Raw genomic sequence first — 13,940 nt, 5'->3', positions numbered from 1 at the left:
GTAAAATTCCTTCCTGAAGTAATTAGCTACCTGATGTTGGGCAATGCTGTGCTGGAAAGGGCATGGCTTTCCACTGTCCCTAGCAGGGAGGCAGTAGGATATTTTTGCCACGTGTCATTCACATTACAAGTTTGCAATTTCCCCTTGGTCCTCCTGGGTATACTTTTATTATCATGCCTATACCTACATCCTTACCATGCTTTACACCTTGAGATCCTGAACTGATCTGCCAACGAAGTACCTGCATTTTAAGTCACAAACGTGGAAGTTCAGGGACAGATTTTACAGCCCTTACACTGTCGATCCTGTGTTCGAGACACTCCACCACAGTCCCACCATGATGTTGCTCAACACAGCAACATGCCCCAGATTCTGCATTTTTAAGATTTCCAGAGAACTGGTTGGGGTAGTGAGCAGTATTTGGTCACTCCTTTTATGATGGTTCATTGGAAAGTCAATTTTTTTTTCTTTCTCATTCTTGAGTCTGCTATTAAGAGGATTTTAAGATCAACAAATAGAATTCTTTCATGTTCAGTCTTGACGTTGGTTTCCTGAAGAAGTGCAAGAAGAGGTTGTTGTATAAGGGTGCTGGAAATGCTGATGACAGCATGTCCTGCGCCCATGCTACACATGAGACAACAACAACTGTGGATCCTTGTTTGAGAAAATACAGTAGGGGAGGCAAGGTATCCAATAGGATGCAGCTGTCTGGTGTGCTGGATTTTTAATCTATGTCCAAAATAGGACTAAGAAGAGCTCACTCAGCATCTACTTCAGCAGCACCTGGAAAGCCATTTTCCAGGAACACTGATGCTTGTGATACTTGGCTGCAGTTGTAGCATCACAGCAAATTTATTCCAAATGAGCCCTGATGTGACAAACTGGGGACTGGGACTGAGCCCATGCTCACCCTGAGCCCTGCAACCTCCTGTTCTAATAAAATATCTGGAATTTCTTCTACTACAAGCATAGCATAGAGGTTGTCAGGACAGCTTGTCAATCCATTACTGTGCTTTAACATCGAGATGCACTTGCTTGGGGCTGATTTCTGAAACACTCAAAGAGGGAAACTCTGTTGTCGCTTTGGTGACTGGCAACCACATGACTCCCACATCTTTGACCACTCCCTGTGTCTGCAGTCGTGCTGCTGCCCCAGGCTCGTCAGAAGAAGGACTCCCAAGCCCACCAACACCCACCTCTCCTGCTGCCTGCGTGGAGCCAATTAGGAGTGCAAGACAAACAGCAGTGGATTTACACAAGGCAGCAGCACCCCCCAAGCCGATGGCTGTTCCTTTTCAGCCTTTTCCCAGGAGCAGATGGAATGCAGCATTTGCCTCAGTACCATTTCAGCACTGCAGCATCACCAGCCAGTTTGGCACTGCACTGCTTCGATCGGTGCCGTAGGAGCAGCTGGGCCCTGCTGTTCTCTTACACCAGCAAGAACAGGCTCCTCTCTGCTGCCCCTCCTGCCCACTGCTCCCAGAAGACTCCCCAGCATTGCCACTTGAGTGAAAAGGGTAATTTAAGTTTTCTCTCTTTAAAATTCACAGCATTGCATGCTTTTTAGAGAAATAGTCGTCCTTCACCATGCGTCCCATGGACTTGCTCAGTAGCACTAGTTACTGTATGACTGCTGGTTTCTCAGAAAAAAATTGAGAAAGAGAAGGTGACAAAAGCAGAAATAAAAGAGAAAAGCAGCCTATCCAGACAGAATTTTAACCCCCCTGTCAGAAGTGTGGCTCCACTAATGCTGTGCATTTGGTGCAGCACAGGCTCAGGAGATACCCAGGACTTCCTTTTGAAACATCAGCAGATTAACTAATCAAAATTATCAAAATAAAATATTTGAACTCTAAGTTATACTGGTTACATCTCTGGGTCAGAATCCGAAAAAACTTTTCCTTTTCCCATTGTCCTGCGAAGTGCAGGCTCTGATGGCTGGGCTGTCTGTGCCTCAGCCCTTTCACATCCTTCATGCTTCCCTTCTTCCCGAGGAGGGTGAGGGGATGCTGCAGAGGAGGATGGGAAGGGGATTGGCTGCAGCCACAGTTGTTCTGGCACCAGGAAGGACGCTGGTACAGGAGGATTCAAGGGGTCAGAGGAGAGGTCTGGCACTGGCTGCAGGAGAGAGCTGTGGAATGCTGCTGATGGCAAACCCTGCTCTGCAGGATGCACACTAGCACCAGAGCACTTATGGTAAAGCACAGTATCCCTAAAAGCACCAGAATTACTCTGGAGACCCACAGTCCACTGGAAACCATGCATCTGAGGCCAGAGATAAGTAATGTTTATATTGCTGAAGGAAAACATATACAGGATTCTTCTCTGACCTTGAGATTCCAGATGAATACGAAGTCAGGGCAAATAAAGATGTCACTGGTTCATAACCTATGTACAGGAATTTCCAGAGAATTATTTACATTGACTCTGGTATATCTACCTGTAGGAAAATACAGTTACAAGCAAAGCATTTGGGATGCAGTCCTGCAGTCCTCCTTCCTCCTAAACACACCCTGTCTGTGCTATTTGCTTTGGAAGTGTTTAAATGAAGGTGTGTGAAGGCCTCCCAAGCATCCACACAGCATTGTCTTAGCTGGTGGCCCTTAACACACCTCACTGTTTTTGTACACAATGCCCAAAAAACTCAAGTACAACTTTCCATTTAGTACTGATGTGCTGGAGAAACAAAATCCTGGATATTCTCCTAGTGTGGTAGCAAAGGCAGGAGGGCAGAGCGCTGGTGTGACCAGTTCAGATGCAAAGCTGCCTGTGCTTACAGGGAGGCTTTTCTGAGCTGCCTTATTCATGGCTGGTGTGGGGACGTGTTCAAACTGCCTGATACAAAGAGATCTCCAGCCCACAGCCTTGACTGTCCCTTGGCATGGAGAGTTGTGTTCAAAGCACAGCCTGGATGCCACCCACCTGCCCTCCTGTAGGGCACAACTACCTGTCTGCAGATAGCCATGCTTGCAAAGCAGCTACACACCTTGGTTTGAAGCACCAACCCTTTGCTCTTCATCCCTCACTTGCAGCTGCCAGCTCAGCTCTGCTGGACCTGCTGCAGGGCAGGGGGAGGAAGGCAACTCCTCACATAGTGGATGCACCTCCTCAGACAGAGGAGGGACCACCTGATTAAGAAGGTTTAAACATAATGTGGAAAATCAAACAAAAATACCATCTCCTCTTGGCACTGACTTAAAACTATTGTGTCCTCAGCTCACTGAGCACCACAGGAGCATCCCACTCTGCACACTTCCTGGTGATTGCTGCTGCTGCTTTTACTGTAATTCTTCCTTGCAAATTAAAGAGAGATTCTTCTAATGTTGAGGAAAATGGCAAACATTTTCCATTCCCTGCTCATTTCCTACCTCGCTTCCCTTTCCAGTCACTGAAGCATGAATGATGTATCAGAGGAACTTCAACCTGTTCCTAAAACAGTCTCCATCTCATCCACTGCTTTCTGCAACACTGACCCCAGTTACTGTCACCTTAATATTTCATAGTACTAACAACAACCCTACTGCTCTACCATCCTTTGGATGTGTAGGATCATATTTCTTCACAGTTGCTGTACCTATTTTCTTTCACAAGTTTTTGGTGCTGCCTGCGTGGCTCACGCTTTCTTTATATATTTTATTTTTAATGCCATGTCGATTTTCTCTTTCATGCATTTAACACCTTGTCCCTATAGGTATTACAGCAGCATTCTCTACTTTCTTTTACCATATTTCCCACTTCTTCTAACAAGGAACCTTTCAGCCTCCTTGCACTGTCTTGCAAGGTGCCTCTCTCGTATCTCCAACACTTGAGCTCTTCTTTTATTTGCTCACTGTTAGATTCTCAGTTGCTTGTGGCTTGATCCTATCTCCATGCCATATAGCCTTTCCGCATGCTTTCATGCCTGCCTCCTCACCACCCCCATCAGCTGTGAATGTAGCTTTCTGAAGCATTTCTGGACCTTCAGGCTCCTTGGCAATGCCTGCCCTGCCCCATTCACCACGCAGCCTCTTGCCCACACTCTCCCCTGCCAGCCTGGCTTCACTCCTTGCTCTTGGCCCATCTCAACCTCAGAACATCCCGTTTCCATCTAGTCATGGGCAGACACAAAATTTCTGTCAATGACAGAGCCCAAATCCCTCTCTGGTGGGAAGGAGTGACTCTCCAGGCTCAGGCACAGGTGTGAGCACCGTCATGGCCAGCTCAGAAACTCAGCATCCTCCAAGCCCATCCTCCCCACAGTCATACAGCTGATGCAGAGGTGCACATGATTCAGGCCAAGTCCTCTCCTCCTGCTTTAGAGGGCAGGATGGCCGCAAAGGCAGCACATCCTTTCCAAGGGACTTGCATGGAGACAGTCCTAAGGCAAGGGAAGATAGAGATGGCATAGATCCTATGTCAGCCCTCACCTCCATGGCTGTGGTCCCTTTAAGAGCTGTGCAGCAGTTCTTCCAGAGCTGGAGACTGCCATTCCAAGGATGATCTCCTGCTGGTGAGATGGCTTGTGGCTCCAAAAGGAGGAGAGAGGAGAGCAGTGGTATGGATCCACATGCTGCAAGATATATCAGACCATGCAGTGCTCAGCAAACAGATGTGTAGCACTAAATCTGCATTATATGGAAAAACTGTTGTTTAAACATGTCTTAAAATGGCTTTTGGTGGTCTCTTTGCAAACACATGCTTCTTCTTCCCAGCACCCCCCACGACAAGTGTTATCCATGCAGGAATGTCCTGGGAATGTGTCCTGAGGTGTTTCCCATTGGCCTTTGTTAACTCCTTCCTGTGACTGGGTGTTCCTGTAAGCCCCTTGAGACTTCTAATTGGTTACTCTGTGAATCCTCCTAAACCCTATAAAAGTAACATCCCCCACAATAAAGCTCTCTCTTGCCTCCTCTCCACGCCCGGTGTCCTGTCTCCGTGCCGGCCATGGGGCCACGTGCGGAGGGGGAGGGGGGAGCAGCTCTCCCCTCCAGGCTCAGGGTCAGAAGAGACCCCTGAAGAAACCCCTGGAGTTCCCTTTCCCCATCCTTCAAGGCGTCGCAATGGTTCTTCAGATGGAAATGGAACTAGAACTGGGCCGCCCCACGCCGTGGATGGGGAAAGGGATCCAGACAGATGCTCCCCATCAACTCTCCCAGGATGTCTGCACAAGCATAAGGTCCCCAGGGACAAGGTTTCCCCTCTAAAGGTAGTGCTGTGATTAACTTTCTAATTAAAGGAGAGGGGCAGATGTGCCCTTGCAGCCTGCCCAGCTAAGAACACAGAACACAGACCTCCCCTGTCTTGCACTGTTCATCACCTTTTGCTTAGAATTCTAAGTGTCACCAACTCTATTTGCTTAGAATTTCCCCATGCCAGAGAAGAAATGCTGCTTCTTAACACTTAATGAGATGAAAGCTCAGACCGTACCTTGCTACTTCAGTCTCCAAGGGTGTCCTTAAGGGTGGCCTTCCACCTGCAAGGCCAGCAGTCCCTCTGCAGGAGTGGTTTCACCTTCTGGGTGCACAACACCCACTCCCTTGATGCTGGCATACTGAGGTGTGCTGGCCCCAGCCCAGGCTCTGCTCCTCAACATTTTTGTCAATGCACATGAAACTTTGTTCACAGTAACTGTCCTCTCCACCTGTTCTGGAGCTTTATCCTTCCATCTGTTTCTGTACAGACAAGACACCAACTGCAAATCCACAAACCCCACAGCTCTAAACAGGAGTTACCCCTGGTGTCCCTCAGCCCACATCTTTTCCAAGACACAACTTCAGAATCAGATGGGACTGGGAGTCTCTTATGTAAGGGTGTGTGAAGGGGAAGCTGTGTATTGAGAAAAGATCTCACAGAAATGAGGTTCACAAGGGAAGACAATTTTTGCATTACCTACAACAAACAGGAAGCAAAGACTCACCGTTAGGTAAGAACAGCAAATAACTCTTACCTTTTCTCAATAGCCAACTGAGCTCTAAAAAAAGGGTTTCGCCTCTTACGATTTCCTGTTTCCATGATGGCAGGGTGCATCCCCCACTGACTTCTGGCAGCAGATTCAGCCCCTGGTTTACTGCAGGGAGTGGTGGAGCCAAATGTCCCCAAGTGGAAGATGTGTGCTCACCAGTCTGTGCCATGCAGCAGAGGGGTGAGCACCAGAGCCCCCTCCACGTTTCTGGCTGGAAAGAGCGAGCTGGCCTGGACAGAACCTTCCTTGAAAGAGAAATCAAGCTTTTCCCAAGTCTTCTTTGAATGTGTTGGCAAAGGGCCACCTGCAGCCACTGGCCCCATTCCCTCATGTATGAGTGTTTTTACTCACGGGAGCCCAGAGGCAGGGCCAGGGTTAGCGGAGATCCGTACATATGTAGGAGGAGGCTGTGGTTTTCAGTCCCATCTGCAAGGGGTTTGGATTGCAAATTCCAGAAGGCTCCAACTGAAAGGTGGTTTGGGTTTAGAGTAGCTGTTGTTATTTCAGCAGCAGCAACCTGAGAGAAACATGCAAATCTTTCCCTACATTTTATTAGTGACTCATCCTAATCACGGTGCAAAGTCCTTCCCAGTGACCACGATGCTGCAGGGGACAAAAGGAGCGGGTGTAAACATAGGAGATGGAAACAGGTGGAGAAAGTAGGTATGGAATGTGGTAGAGAGTAGCTATAAAATCTATTCTACCTCAGCTTCCCCAAAATACTTGTGATTCAAGCAAAAATTTCGGTTTTTCAAGGAGGCAAATGGCACCTGAAAGAGAAGAGGAATAAAAGCCACATTTTTTTATTTAGTATATCTACATCAGAGGCAGAAGGTCTGTGCAAAAGGTAAATGGAGAACAGTAAGCAGGTTATCATAGTGTGCTACATAGATTTTGAAGATATTGAATTCATAGATTAAACTTTGAAAAATGTTGGATTTAAGAGAAACAAAAGGAGCAGGAATCTTGCGAAGAAGCTTTTATATACAGCACAAATACAGCCAGATTATATGTTCTCTTCTGGAGGACAGGGTATAATGGGCTCAGAAATTTAAAATGGAGGAAGAGATTGCCAGAATATTCCTCCTCAAATATAGAAACCCAGAGCTGGAATGGGGCAACATCCACAGTTTGTGAAGGAGTGGGGCTGCAAGGCTGGGTGGGAAAGCAGAGCAATATTGGAGCAGACCAGCATGGAAACCACAGGAACATGCCAGAGAGGGCAGAAATAGGAGCTCTGGGGAAATGCTTCTTGCAAAATCCACACTGAGCAAAAAGGCAGGAGATGGTCATAAGGAGCACAGAGATGGTGGGAGTAAAGAGAGGCCAGGACAGAGCTGCCATGAGTGCAAGGTGCCCAGACATAACCTGAGGGAATAGTTAAAGGAGTCATCTCAAAGAAAAGTGAGAGACACAATAGAATAGGTTCCTTTTCTATGGAAAATCAAAGGATGACATCCCTTGCCTGTGTTCAGAGCTAAATAAGTATTCAGAACAGACATTTCCCCATGCTTAGAATAAGAGGTTATATTTGGTGGTGGGGCTTTTCCACACTGGGGGCTTCAGCTGACTTCCTCCGGGGCAAAACCAACCAATCTCACCCCAGCTCATCACTCCACACCATTAGGAAAGCATCGCCTTAGGAAACAGCCATTTGGACTGCACCCTGTGCCTCAGCCCATGGACACAGGGTGACAAGGGACACCATGAGCCTTGGGGCTCGTACGAGTAATATACTGAAGTGCCGATAAGCAATAAAAGAAACACAAGCAACACAAGAAAACTTCATGAGGCTTCTGAAAGACTGCTTCTGGTGAAATACTGCTTCTAGTTTTAAACCCAACAGCAGCATCTTAACAACCTTCTTAGAGAAAAGAGAAACTGAGCAGGGACTACAGGTGAATTCCCATCCATTGCAAGGGGTCAGCAATAGGCCTCCACCTTCAAAACCAGACTCACTGGGAACAGAAAGTTTCGCCATGAAATGCAGCATCCCCAGTCTCTGTGCTGCAACTGTTCACTCTCTGGCTTCCCTGGGTAAAATGGGGGGAGGTACAAGGGACAATCTTGGGAAAGCCCATCCCCAGTTCAGGAGCAAGAGAGGCTGTGGAGGAGCTGATAGCCCAGAGAGGATGGAGTTGAGCAATACTGAAACCAAACCACAGCAAAGGCTTCTGTGCTCTGCAGGTGTCTCACCAACTGACTGGGGCAGCTGCTGAACCGCTGGGTTTCACAGCCCACTCTGTAAAGGAAACAGCAGGAGGGTTTCTGTACCTGAGTCTGGGTCGCCACACAGCAGCCTTGGGATGCATTGATGGAGAGAGGAGCTGCAGCTGAATCAGGTTCCCACTGACACTCCTTTACCACCTCTTGTCACCAGCACTTCTTTACCCACCTATAGTAAATCTCATCATGCATAAGTCTGTCATTAGCCATAAGGGTTAATTTGTGCTGCCCTCTGACACTAGCAGTGGAAAATATGATTCCAGTGCTGCCAGGTTCATGTCCTGCTCAGGACTGACTGCAAATAACAACCTGAATGTGCAGAAGGCGGGGAAAACCCAAATGCTGGCTGAGCAGTGTCAGAAATAGAGGAGTAACAAACTGTTTGAGAGAAGCTGGGTAAAGTAATGAGGAAAGGGAAAGAAGAATATTTCTTCTTTCATGGCAGCATGGCCAATGCTCCTCTTTGATAAGCATGTAGAAAACCTCCCTGCAGGTGATAGAGCTGCTCTGGGAAGCAGGAGAGCCAAGGTTTGGACTCATACAGCCAAGGAGACCCCTGTGTCCCAGATGAGGTGGCAGGGGTCTGTTGCAAGAAGAGAGCTACTGTGGTTAATTTAATTGTACTTATTCTACATCAAAAAGCAGGTAATCTTAGTCTCGGAGAAATGCTTCAGCAGCATCCCTGGGGCTACATTTTATCTCCATTTCAGAGTGTCAGAAACATTCTGCATTTTGGAGTCATTGCAGTGCAGCCAGAGCATGCTGTCCCAGAGGGAAAGGCTGGTATAATGCCTTGCACTCACAAACTGGAAAATGTTATCAAGGTAGCAAATGCTTTGTCAGGATGGTGGCAGGGTCTGCTGGGGAAATGTCATAACATTTTTAATTAAACCATAAAGACACACTGCGTGAACAGCAGTCACCAGGGGACACACGCAGAGATGCTGCTTTCCTGCTTCTCAGAAACAAATACAAAAAATGACCAGACATGAAGTCAACTATTTTCAGAGGTATCAGAAAAGGCACTACGCACCAAGGGGACAGTGGGAGATGCACAGAGCCCAGGAACAAAAGCAATACAGTGAAAGATGACAGAGCCATTGAGCACAAAAGCACTCGGATTATTTCCAGCACACATGCTGGCACTTGCAGGCTCATCATAAACCTCAACAGCAGAGCTGTGAGCAATTATTTCTGGTTCAGCTGGATACAAATATTTGCAAAGAGCAAGCCAAGAGACAACAAACAGACAAGCCATGGGGCTCAGGGGCCAGATTCTTCCCCGTGTCTCTCCGTGCCCCCAGAAACCCAGCAGGGACAGCAATGGCACTGGCATAGTCTGCCCATGCTGGTGGCCACTTGGGTGAGTGGGACCTTTGTTTTTTGGAAGGCAGGTCAGTACTGCACAGCCATGTAGTGCAGGTGACGTCTGTGACCATGTGCCACCAGCGGTCCCCTCCAAAGACACCGATGGGAAGTTTGCTCAAGGGTTTTCCAGCCAAGAGCCAGTGGGATGAAAAGGGCCTGAGGTCAGCAGGCACCAGTGCTCTACCCTGCCTTGGGAGAATGAGGCAATGCCACAGGTACTCATTCCTGCCTCCAGTCTGCAGCCTTGATCCACAATAGGAATTAAATTACACTTTTTAGCTGAATCACTTGCCCACTTGCAGTCCCAGATGGCAGGTCCTGGGGTGTTTCCCAGGAAGAATACCTATATCATACCTCATTTTGGTTCTCTGAATTTCCTTAATCTTTCCTCTTTGCCTGCGGGGAAGAAAAAGTCCCTTTCTCACTCCTCTCCTGTCAAAGAGACTCTCTCTGATGTCCCTATCTCCATCTGTGAGCCAAGCAGAGCCTCATGGATGCAGGCACATGAAAGGTAAAAAACTAAAGTACTGGGGAGAATTTTCTGTGAGGTGAATATGTGTAGCTGCCTGGAAAAAGAAAGAAACAGCTTAGATCTTTTTTGTTTTCTCTCCTTGCTATTCAGAGAACCTCTGTGTCATCTGAGCAGAAACACAGCAGGGAACTGTTTCTTGCTTTGCCAAAGCAATGAGAAGGAATAGTCTGTTAAAGACACCACGCTCTTAGGGATTATAAATACAAAAGGAGATGAAATTATCCAGTTGAACCCAATCCACAGAAAACACTGCAGCGAGGAGCAGGAGGAAGGGGAGTGCCTGGCTGTGGGCAACGGGCCAGGCAGGGACATATGAATCACATTAAAATCCTATAAAGGAGCACCAGAAAATGTGTTTTATATAGAAGTGCTTTCACTCTCACCTGCCTATCTCTACAGCTGTTGCTGGAGGAGCCTCCAATGGTGCCAAGGTGGCAGGATCTGAGACCAGCACACCAGGGCACCCTGAAGCTCACGGTCAGGGTACCCATCCTGCCAGGGGAGGCAGCCTTGGGGGCATGTCAGGAGCAGGAGACTGTGTGCAATTGCAAGAGAGTTCAGGACACCTGGTTTGCCTGTGGGTTTGGTATCCGAGGCCCAGTCCCACAGGATTTCTATGTGGGCATGGAAGCTGTCGCAAGCCCAGATGAGTAGCACTAAAGGTCTCATGGCTGCTGCGTGCCCAGAGTGAAGAGTCCCTGGCATCCAGCCAGGGCACCAACTGCACCAACTCAAGGGCAACAACACAAACCAGTGTGTAACAACACAAAACATGTTTTCCATGTGCATTTGTAAAGGTTTTATAAAACATCAGGTCATAGCAAAAAGGAATGTTTCCTCTGCCCAGGCCAAGCTGCAAGCATGGAGGAGCAAGTTCTCACTGGGGCTGCTGACACAGCCCACCACAGTGAGCACAACGCTTGGAACACATCACATCCACTCCTCCAAAGTTCCTCAGCACATCTGCTGTGACAGAGTGTTGAGGCCCCCAGTCTGCTCCCAGGCTGCCAGATCTGCCTCTCCACTCTCACGTTCACCTCCTGGCAGCCTCAAGGAAAGGTGCTGCAGCCACTTGGGCTGGGAATAAGGGCTGCTGGGTCAGCCAGCTGCTGCCTGCACTGCCAGACATGCTTTCCAAAAAAAAGGTGCTTTCCCAAGCCAGAAACATATTCAATGTTATGATGGCTTAGTGAACTGGCATTGTTTTTTGTATCGAAGAGAGGCAAAGTCTGCAGTGGACGCAAAGTCATTTGATTCCAGAAAAAAACCATCCCAATTTACTGCTAAAACCAGTCACAATTTGGCTGCTCCAGTCAGGAGAACAAGCACTTATAAATGAATAACTGAAGACATCATAAGCCTTTATTAGCCCTACAGCAAACATAAATGCCTTCTGCACAGCACTAAGAAATGCCCTATCAAAAGTGTCACAGATGTGTGATTTCCCAAAGAGCACTTTGGGATAATTTATACAGTGAAACTCCCAAAAAAACCCACAGAGTAATAATTTTTTATCAGATTTATAGTTTCTTGGTGAAATATGCATCACTCAGATTGCGCAATGATATTTCATTTTATAGACAATATAAGATTCCTTATGCCTTTAACCAATCACATCCTTGCTTCTAAGTGATTAGATTTTGAAAACAATGGGAGAAACAAGCAAAAACTGTTGCCCCTTAGCACCTCACTGGTGTTTTCAAACAAAGATCATTGAATTGGAACACAGACCCTCTGGAAGGCAGGCAGGGACTGGTTGCCTGAGCTGAGAACACAGTGACTCAGTCTCATTGGCAGCTGAATGACAGTCTGGGAGAGTCCTGCACTGGGAAAAGAGCTCCGAAGTCCAGCAGGCCAGTGTCAAACCCACCCCTTGCCCTAATGTTGCATCCATCATGCTGCGAAAAGCAGGGAGTCAGCTAATGCACGGCAGAGGTTACCGGGGCCAGTGGCCATGGATCAATACCTTAGTGGATGGAAAAACCATTACGGCCAAAAATTATTCTTGTGAATTTGCATAATGCAAAAAACAGTGTGATAGGAGGGCGTTATCTCCCTCAGGGGCTCCTGTCACCCCAGTGGTTGTGTGGCCATGAACATGAACAGGCTGTCACCAGGCAGTGCTTCCAAACACAGCAGATGAGGGCTGTGGTTTATGGAGCCACGAGGAGACCTGCCTGTGCCCTGCCTGCATGGGGCTCCATTTGGGAGGAGACCAAGTGTGCACCAGCATCCCACACACCTGCCTGTGGTGAGAGCAACTGTCCTGTATTTTCAATGGGGGATAAAAGGGGTGGAGGGAGAGAGAGGGTAAGAAAATCCCCTTGTGAGGAGTCCTAAATCCCAACTGGCTGCTGTGGGGAGAGCTGGGGTACCCTGAAACCCCAGGAACAGGAGCCCCAGCATCCCATGGCCCCTTACTGCCTGCATGGGGCCCCAGCATGGGGCCACCAACCCGACTCCAGGCACTCAGGGTTTTGGGGCTCCACGTGCCCCCTCCACTTTTCCATCAGACCCAGAGCAAATACACTCTTCTGGTTTGTGCAGCTCCCTCAGACACTCCAGCAACACTGCTACCCCAAATCAAGAGTAGTGGGTACAGAGATTGAAAGAAAAAACATGTCCAGTGATGGGGAGTGGTGACCAGGGAAAATGGTGCCATTTCTGTCCCTCAGCAACCAAAAGTGATGAAAAATAGGGGACTGATGTAGACTGGGAAGACCATGGTAGTTGCACTGGGATTACCTCCATCACGTTGCACAAATGTCGTAAAGCCCCAGACAAACCCCACAATTTTCCTCTTCCGTTTTGTTTCCAGCTGGCTGGGGTCACGGTTCCCACCTTACTGCCCACCCACCGGTAGGAAAAAGGGCCTGGCTGCCCCCAGAGGATCCTACTGCTCTCCCCGAGGGCGGGGGCTCTGCGGGGGTGTCCCCGGATCAGCAGCGCTTGGCCAGGCGTGCGGAGCCAGGGTGGTGAGCACCATCTATTGTCCAAGCGGTGGAGGGGCTGGCTGGGATATCTCCTCTGTGCGAAGGAAACCGTGCTTTTCCTTGCCTGAATGACTCAGAAATGCTCTCCTAATAAATAATTTCTCTACTTCGTAAAACTTGTTCTCGATGAACGCAAGTATGCTTCGAGGGGCTGCGTGGTTATCAGCTGCAAGCTCTCCTTCCTTGCCTGTGCTGAGCTGCTCATTTTAATGGGCATGTGGAAATCTTATTAAATACCTCATTAACAGCTCAGCCGGTGGAGCTGAGCTGAAGGGGAGAGCAAGGAAGAGGTGCACTCTCAAGTGCCTCGTCGGAAAGATGCGATCACTGTTGGGAAGTGAAATCTGGGGAGGCCATTTCGGCAGGGGATGTCACAAGGGAGTGCTGTGCATACCAGATCACTGAGGTTGTTATTCTGTTCCCTACCCTGTTTCTTCCCAGCCCAGAATGAGCCCCATAACAAGACCAAACTGTGCTGAAAGCAGACAGTACCTGGCTCAGCTGCAGTCTGGCATGGAAGCAGAGGGGAGGTGGATGCAGTCGTACATAACTCCCTCCCCAGGGCTTTGGCTGCCTTTCCCTGGCCAGCCTGGGGAGGTGAAAGCAGTATCCTGAACTTGCAGTGCAGAAGCAAGTGCCCTGGGAACAGCTATAACATTAATAAAAGGAGCTTTGAGCAGTATTTACAGGGCTCTGTTTCCTGGACAAATGTGTCTCAATGTCCCTTTCGGCATGAGAAACCCTGCTGCACCAAGATCCCTCGCCAGGAACCAAGCGGGGATCCCCTGAGGCCAGGGAAGTTTATTTGCAGTTACCAAGAAGAGAAATACGCTGTTGCTCAAGCCTGGCAAGGAGCTGTTCTGTCCAAGCTGCCCATCAC

The sequence above is a fragment of the Corapipo altera genome, unplaced genomic scaffold (genome assembly GCF_003945725.1).
Source record: "Corapipo altera isolate COAL_440 unplaced genomic scaffold, ASM394572v1 175, whole genome shotgun sequence".
NCBI lineage: Eukaryota > Metazoa > Chordata > Aves > Passeriformes > Pipridae > Corapipo > Corapipo altera.
This window is presented reverse-complemented; position numbering follows the sequence as displayed.